At 40.1% G+C, this 8532-nt stretch overlaps 1 pseudogene; it reads left to right on the forward strand.

The window, feature by feature from the left end:
- The first annotated feature begins 7643 nt into the window (after nt 1-7643).
- Nucleotides 7644-8325, forward strand: LOC123361690 (annotated as a pseudogene).
- The last annotated feature ends 207 nt before the right edge of the window (nt 8326-8532 follow it).

Raw genomic sequence — 8532 nt, forward strand, 5'->3', positions numbered from 1 at the left:
AAAGGGTATGAAGCATTGTGTGGTTTGTGTCTTATTAGTCTTCTGTGTCATATTTAAGTGGTTTTCAACCTCTTTTCATTTGCAAACCCCTACAAAATGTCAAATGGAGGTATGGACCCCTTTGGAAATCTTAGGCATAGTCTGCGGATCCCAGAGGTCCACAGATCACAGGTTGAAAACCACTGCACTAGAAAGACATCGTTTGCCACCAGATCTTTTTTATTGACATCTGCTTCTCTGATTCCAGTGTAAGGCTAAATAAAAAGGAGTAATTGTGTAGCATGGAATGGTTCAGGCACGTGTATTGTAAGCAAACAGAAATGCTAGAAAGATATGTAGTACTTTCTATTACCATCAGAACTCACTCTAGTATAAATGCCTGTTAATATAAATCTTCACCTATTTTGCTCAACCCAGCAGAAAGTTCAAGAAGGTAAAATGTTCTTCTCTGCATGAATAAACTGTGGAACATATTTGAAAATAAAGATTTTAATTAGAAATGGCATTTCTGAACCTCCTGCTGCTGCCAACTATGTTGCTGAAAAGTGACAAGTCATGCAGCGTGAAAAAAAGAGTCTCCATCCTACTGTCACAGAATTATAAAAATAAAAGTCATGTTTAATTTTTTACACTTTTTAAACAATTTTTTCTCCTTATTGTTAAAATAATGTTAAAGCAAATTAGAACCTTGTCACTCAAAACTCCCAAATACCTTTTCAGCAAGATGGCTGTCACCGGCAAGAGGGCCAAGGACTGTCTTGCTGAAAAGTGGCCTTATTTCTTCATATAGAAGATTGTGTAGTACTTTTTGATCTTTCAGACTGCTCAGCTGAGCAGAATGGATTTTCCTTTCAAGTTCAAATATTGTAGTGGATTGTTGCCATTCTGTCAGCTGTCACTCTAAGTTATGTCACCCTGTCCCCGCCGCAGTGGCAGTATGGCTGCAAGTGAATTGTAGTGTGCCTAAGAGCAGTTGGGCCACTAATTACACAGCACAAAGTTAGCCTAATAAACTGACAGCTGTTCTGGCGGTCTGCTGATGTCATTCAGATTGAATGTGACAGTGAAAAGAGCAATATTCGTGGTGCTAGCCAAGTAAAAATGTAAAAACATCAGCAACAAAAATATTTTGTCCAAAAAGGCAGCTCTTGAAGCAGCACCTGCTCTTTAAGGGCTTAAAAACCAAGAGTTCCTCTTTCACTCTCCATTTGGACAGGTTACCTCACATCCCTTCACTTAATCATGTAAAGCAAAATAATAAGAATGACAAAGAACAAAGTATATTTCTGTGCAAGGAGAGAATTTGCAAAGTGATGTCCTCACAGCTGCTGGAGAGAGCATGTGTCCAGGCAGCAATTTACAACAGAATTTCCTGTCATTTGAGTGGAACATCAAGCCATACCATTTCCTGCACATTTGTCTGCACTGAAGGAGCTTTCTAGGTGCATTGGTTGACTTGAAAAGATTAAGAGTAGCCCTTTGTTAAAAAAGTGTTGGGGGAGAGGGGATTCAAAAAATATGTCCCTGTGTAAAGAAGAGGCAAAGCACTCGGAAATAGGAAAAAATAGGACAATTTTGCTTCCCTATTCCGGACAACTGGCAATCTTACAAAATATTCTGATTTAATGAGTACTTCTTTGTGTTCCAACTCCCCATTAATAAGAGTCAGGACCTGTTCAGGTTCTCCATTCTCTAGTGTGCCTGGAAAGTGAGAAGAAATGGAGATGGGATATATTTCACTGCTATCAGTAGGCCATGGCCTCAATTGTGTGTGCCTGTGCAAAGCAAAGGTCTTTTCTTCTACCATTAGGGACTGTCAAACTATCTGTTTAAGTAGGATTTACTGCAGCACGGTTAATCAGAATAGAAAAATGTAAGGTGACAGTTTAAATTTTGTAAATGTTCCAAACATAAATCGAAACATATCTTTTTAGAACATTTAGAGTTACAAAGCCTTTCTTCAGATAGACTGCAGTTATGTTGACTAAGTGCTTATTTTCTACTTAAGGTTTTGATGAAAACCATAGGATATTTTGATTCTTAATTTAGATTGTCTCCCCAGAGATCTTCAAGGTCACTGACTAAAAGATACAGTCGTGTTCTTTTATTTCCTTGCAGCCTGCACTTGATAGTAACAGAAGAAGGACAAAGGAAGCTGTGTCCACTCAAAAGGATTGTAGGATAGAAAATACAGGTATTCTCCATACCTTAAGAATTGTTCAGTCCTCTTTTCTACCGCACTTCCACCTATCCCAAATAAGACATCCAGGTTCTGTAAGGAAATAAATCAGGAGTCCCTTTGGGACAATTCAGTAACTGATGCAGGACTCTGTGATATTCTGAATGATATAACTCAGATAGTAGGCTTTTGCTGGATTTGTAGAGTATGTGATATTTTTAAGCTTTTCTGTAGATGATTTACCCAATTCCTTTAAAAATTAGAGATTAACAACTGACACCTAAAGATTGAAATGCAAACACTTGTGACTGCATCTTGGTGTATTTCCAAAGACGAAAGTATAATGTATGACATAAAAATGAATCCTCTCTTCCAGTCTTAAGAAGTATAGTACTGTAGTCTTGATTTTCCTTCAAGTTTCATCCATATTGTATGATTGGCAGAATACAATGGTATTCCCTGATAATGATCTCCATACATTTACTAAAATCTGAATGTTTTATAGTATCTAATACATTTTATAAACTCACCAAAAATTCAAGGATTAACTACCTTAATTCAATTTTCCTATAAAATTTACTATTCCTAGTGCATACCAATTATATTAGCAGCGTCTCTTCTCTTTGGGCCATGATACTCTTTCATGTCTTCTACTTTGTCTTTTCCCTTGAGGAGTGATTACATTTTTGTTGGATCAACTGACAGATAGAAGCTTTCGAATTTCCACAGTTTCTCCTGAAACCCTTCTCCATTCACGAGAGATTCATTTTCAAAAAGAGGTTTCATCTCAAGTTCAGGGGCAGTTTCAGAAAAAATTCACTTTTCTTTCAAGTTCTGACATTTTCTTCAGCATGCTTGATATTAGAGGTTCCAATCCTGCTTTTATTAAAGTCAGTGGCAAACTCCAATAGACTTAAGTGGGCAGCAGGAGCCGACCATTGAAATCTCAATGTGAAGTTATGCAAGGTGTTATTCTAATCACAATTTGTACTCATAATTTCTTTTTTTTAGTTAGAAGCTGTAAAACCTCACACTTTTAATAAAAAATATATATTTGTGTTGTAAATATATGCAAAACTGACAGAATGTGATAGATTATACTGCTGTCATATATGTAATGCATATTGCTTGTTCATAATAGTAATGGAAGTCCAGTATGTAATAAAAAACTGAACAAACAAAATAATTTTGGAAAATATTTACTAGAGACATATCTAGCTTTGAACTTCAGTAACCAAAATAGGTCAGTACATAGCACTAATATGTAATTGTTGGGAAATTATCACAAAATAACAGATAGCACGAAGAGTAATAATAACATCAATACTAATATGGCTTTTCTTACAGTTATGTTACTATTGATTGGAAGTGGAATGAACCACAGTCCCAGGGCTCCTAACGTTGAGAAGCTTTACTAGCTGAACTACTAGTCTAGATGATTAAATTAATTTCTCACCTCTGATGTAAATCTCTAGTGATGAATCTGTATTACTACAAAGAAAACTCTTATTTCTACTGCCAGAAAAAAAGGATCTTATGTCAGAAGGTTGTCAAATAACTCCTAAAGGTTCCCATCCTGCAGCTCTTACTTAGATAAAACAAATTTTGAAATTAATCAGAGTTTTTCCTGACTGAGGAAAGCAGGAGCAGGCACTAAGTGTTGATAGTACGTCTGTCACTACAGACACGTACTACTGTGCTGTAACACTGAAATTAAGAAAATCTTTAACCATCGTAGCCCTTTGTATTTAATGACCAGGGCTAAGGGAATGTGATAAGTATTGCTGTCTTATTTCTTTTTGTGCTCCATTTTTCTACTTTACCTCAAGATTGCCCTAATTTAGGTTTCTTAGACTATACCGGAGATTTGGTACCCTGGAGTCATTCAGTACTGAACCTCATTTGAGAGTCTCCTATTGATTTTAATGAGTTGGATCAAGCACTTACAAACAGTTTGCCAGAATCATGGTGAACATTTCTCTGTTCTTTTTTTACCCCAAATCTCAGTGATTAGAATGATTCAGCTAAAAATATTATGATATTCAGGCTTCAGATATGCAGCAGTTAACATTTAGGATTTTGTTTTCAAAGTGCACATGTGGAAAACTGTACTGGGTAATAATGGGTAATAATATGAAAGGGCGGGGTAATAATATGAGAGGGCTCCATGTGTCTCAAACTAAACAGGCTCTTTATTAAGAGAACTACAGAGATACTACAACTGTAGCTAGCATTCTAGCCATTTGCAAACAGACTGACTTCCTAGTGCCTCCTCCAAACTCTTCCCTTCTGCAATCTGTGCTTTTCTACTCTTTCCTATTAGCAGTTGTTGTTGGGTCTTTTATGCAAACATTTGCTTACTTGCTGGGGCCAAAGGTTACTAGTACGTAGTGCACTCTAGGGACATGGGCTTTACTGCCAGCCCATTAGGCTTGTAACTGGGTTGACTAAGGAGTGCCTCCTTCTCACCTATCAGGGCACAACCCACCTAGCCATGGGTCTTTGATGCCTCTCTCTGGTCCAGTGTAGTGGTGCCTGAGCCCTGCAGGTGGGCATACTTGAGTCCAACCTCTTCTGGGTCATTGAAGTCCAAGAAAAACAAAGGCAAATTGTGAACTCAAAACTCAGGGCCTTCTGAGGAATCTTTGGTGAGACCCTAGCCTTCTTCTCAGGATTTGTGCAGCCAGTCTCTTTTCACATGCATGTAACAAAGTGAGACCCATGAAAGCTTATGCTCCAATACGTCTGTTAGTCTATAAGGTGCCACAGGACTCTGTCACTTTTTACAGATCCAGACTAACACAGCTACCCTGCTGATACTTTCTTTTGACTGTCTCCCTGGATCCATTTGTCCCCTTCACTGGGAGGCTCCTCCAGGTAGCAGTTCGCCTCAAGTTTTGGGCTGGACCCAGGCTTCTCTCCAGGTAGCAGGCTATTTCAAGCTTCAGGTTCAAACCAGACTTCTTTCTCTGAGAGTAATATAGAGCTCTGCCTTCCTCCCTGGTCATCCCTGAACTGAGCTAGGCCTCCAGATACTACTACAGTTTCTCAGACATGTACTAATCTACTGTGACTAAGTAATTCCTGTCATTAAAAGTGAACAAGTTTGTTCTGGAGTCAGGCTGGGAAATCATGATACAGTGGATTCTCCATCTGTTGTTGATCACTACTCTCTGTACATAGCTCATACTGTACCATGTATGTTCTCAGTTGGACAGTCATGCCTGATCAATAGATACTCTCATTGGCTAGTCCCACGTATGCCTCTGTCTCCAGCTGCAAAACATGTATCCATCTGATCATGACAGTTCTTAAATCTTCTGGTAATCCTGCTCAGTCCCCTTTAAACAAAAGTTGTTATAGAAAGACACCCACCCCAGTCAGGAAAGGCTTAACGAGCTCCTCTGGGCACACTCAGCCTCAACCAATGCATCTGTGAGGCTTGTCAAGGGAAGGATCCCTGTGCAGGGTAGGCTATGAAGGAGCCAGACTGCAACTCAGAGCACTCTGGCTTCTGGACGCAAGGGTTGCTGACCAGGGAAATGGTTTTATAGCTTTGGCCATCCAGTTCCTCTTAAAGGGGCAGGGTACTTTTCTTTATTTTCCTCTTTGGCTTCCCCAGAGGCCTAGAACCCTGATTTTTGTGGGCTGCAGAAGAATACTGCCTTTTTGTTTGGACTACTTTAACTTGCTGCCAACCACAAAAGGGGCTGACACCTTGAATAGCTTATATGAAAAGCTGTGCCCGAAACTCAAACAGCAGCAGTGCCCACCATCTCCCCAAGAGGGCACTAGAGAGATATAGCCTACTACCAGGGGTATAAGTGAGGGAATTTTCCCCACCCCTCTGTCCTAAGCTATGGACTGGCTTCAGAATCTACTGTGGTATCTCACAGGGTAATACACCTCTACCCCGATATAACGCTGTCCTCGGGAGCCAAAAAATCTTACCGCGTTATAGGTGAAACCGTGTTATATCGAACTTGCTTTGATCCACCAGAGTCCGCAGCCCCACCCCTCCACAGCATTGCTTTACCGCATTATATCCGAATTCATGTTATATCGGGTCACGTTATATAAAGGTAGAGGTGTATATGGAAATCTGTAGGAGCAGATCCTCCAGCAGCCTTGCCCCTTGACATTCACCAGACTATGTGTGGTTCCATCATCACCAGCCTGGGCAATCTTTGCATGCACCCCTGGAATCCTTAAAATCCACATGCCTTTCCCTTGCCCAGTGGAACTACACTGATTCCAGTGTCAGGGAAGCCTTTGCATCATGGGAGGAAGAGGCAGGATTTAGCCGTATGAAAATTATGAAGTAACAGTTTATATACTGTAGTTTTGAAAAACTGCTGATATGTACAGTCTTGGGACAAATTAAAATCTCAGCAGGAATAATACCATGCTCTGTGAATAGATTGCAACTGATGGTGCTATTTTTTTCCTTGTCAGCATTTGAGAGCCAGGAGAATATACACCTGACATTTAAGAAAAGTACATTGTAAACCCTATGAATTTGTGCTGTAAACTGATGGTTGCAGAGTCCCTGATTTTAAAAAGGGAAAAGTTACACTGTATGTGGCTTTAAAGCATGGAATGGTGTTTTTAATATAAAGTGACACTCCCACCTTTTTTACCAACTCTCTTTCATAAACAGGAATATTCTTAAACTCTTGTAATGTATTTGACTTAGAACCACGTGACATTCTGATTAAAAAATTATCGCATTATACAATATCAACAAAGCACATGTTAAATGCATTAAGAACAGGCTAACTGACAGATCTCAAAAGTAGTTATCAATGGGGAATCATCATCGTTTTATAGTGAGGTTCTGCTGGGATCAGTACTAGGTCTAGTGCTATTCAACACTTTAATCAATGATCTAGAAAGATATAAAATCACTGCTGATGAAATTTGGAGATTACACAAAGACTGAAAGACTGGTTAATAAGGATGAGGACAGTGTAGTCCAGGGGTGGGCAAACATTTTGGCCTGAGGGTCACATTGGGGAATTAGAAATTATATGGTGTGTCATGAATGCTCACAAAATTAGGGTTGGGGGTGAGGGCTCTGGTTGAGGCTGAGGATGAGGAATTTGATGGGCAGGAGAGTGCTCCAGGCTGGGATTGAGGGGTTTGGAGAGCAGGCAGGGTGTGGGATTGAATGTGAGATGCTGAAGGCTTCTGGATTGAGAATTGTGAGTGAAGGGCTGGCTTTGGGCTTGTTCTCATTGGCCAGCTAATTGTGAATAGGTAGACAGGTGTGTAGAATGATAATTACCCTATGAGTTACAGCTGCGGCTGTGTGGGTTTAATTAACTAATTAGCAATTGTGATTGCTTATCATGTTGTATATAAGAGCATGCTGGAAATGAATAAAGATGGCTGCTTACACACACACTCTCTCTCTGCTTGGACTTCGTTCCTGCTCTTGCGATGCAACAAATGGTGACCCCGATGTGATACAGACTTACAGTGCAGTGAACTAGTCAGAACAAGCTGGATCATCATTGAAACAAAACACAGTGAGAGAAGTACAGCTGTGGATGTTTCTCTTTTGAAGGTAATCATCAGAAATGAATTTAAGGAGCGTTACTCGCTGAATCCAGAGTATATAACTGATGTTGTGTATGAAAAACCTTATATCACTATTGAACTGAAACAAAATGTTTCCCAGAAGTCTGCCAAGAGTGTGGATATATCTGACGTGGCTTACTACTTTGAAAAAGATGTCAAAGGTGACTCACACTACAGATAAACATCAGTGAAGAACCTCTAAAATTTGATCAAGCTCTAATCTACTATGTTGATGAAAAGCCCCCAGAGTTTTCCATGAAACGTCTGACTGCTGGTATTATTGCAGTCATTGTAGTGGTGGTACTAGCAATTGTTGCTGGAATTATTGTACTGGTTATCACTAGGAGAAGGAGAGGAAAGTATGAGAAGGCTGAGGCAAAGGAAATGAATGAAATGCAAAAAGAACTAAACCCATAACTGAAGTCACTAGAAGACAAATCGTGAACTATCAAGAAGGCAAACAGAACTAAAACAAGATAAGTACTAGTACCACTGTTGCCAATCTTGAATGAAGATAGTGTTGGTGGCCTGAATTGATAAAAAGAAAAAGAAGGACGCGCCTGAAGTCCCAGCGTCGAGCGGCCGGAAGAGAGAGAGAGAGAGAGAGAGAGAGAGAGAAAAAAAACAAAAAAAAAAACGCACGGCGTCCGAGCGAGCAGCTGAGAGCTGCAGGGCGTCCGAAGAAAGGAGGCGTACCTGACAAGTGGCTGGGAGCCGCAGGGTGTTCGAGTAAGCGGCTGGAAGCCGCAGGGCATCTGACAAGGGAGGCA

Source organism: Mauremys mutica, chromosome 1 (genome assembly GCF_020497125.1).
Source record: "Mauremys mutica isolate MM-2020 ecotype Southern chromosome 1, ASM2049712v1, whole genome shotgun sequence".
NCBI classification, from domain to species: Eukaryota; Metazoa; Chordata; order Testudines; family Geoemydidae; genus Mauremys; species Mauremys mutica.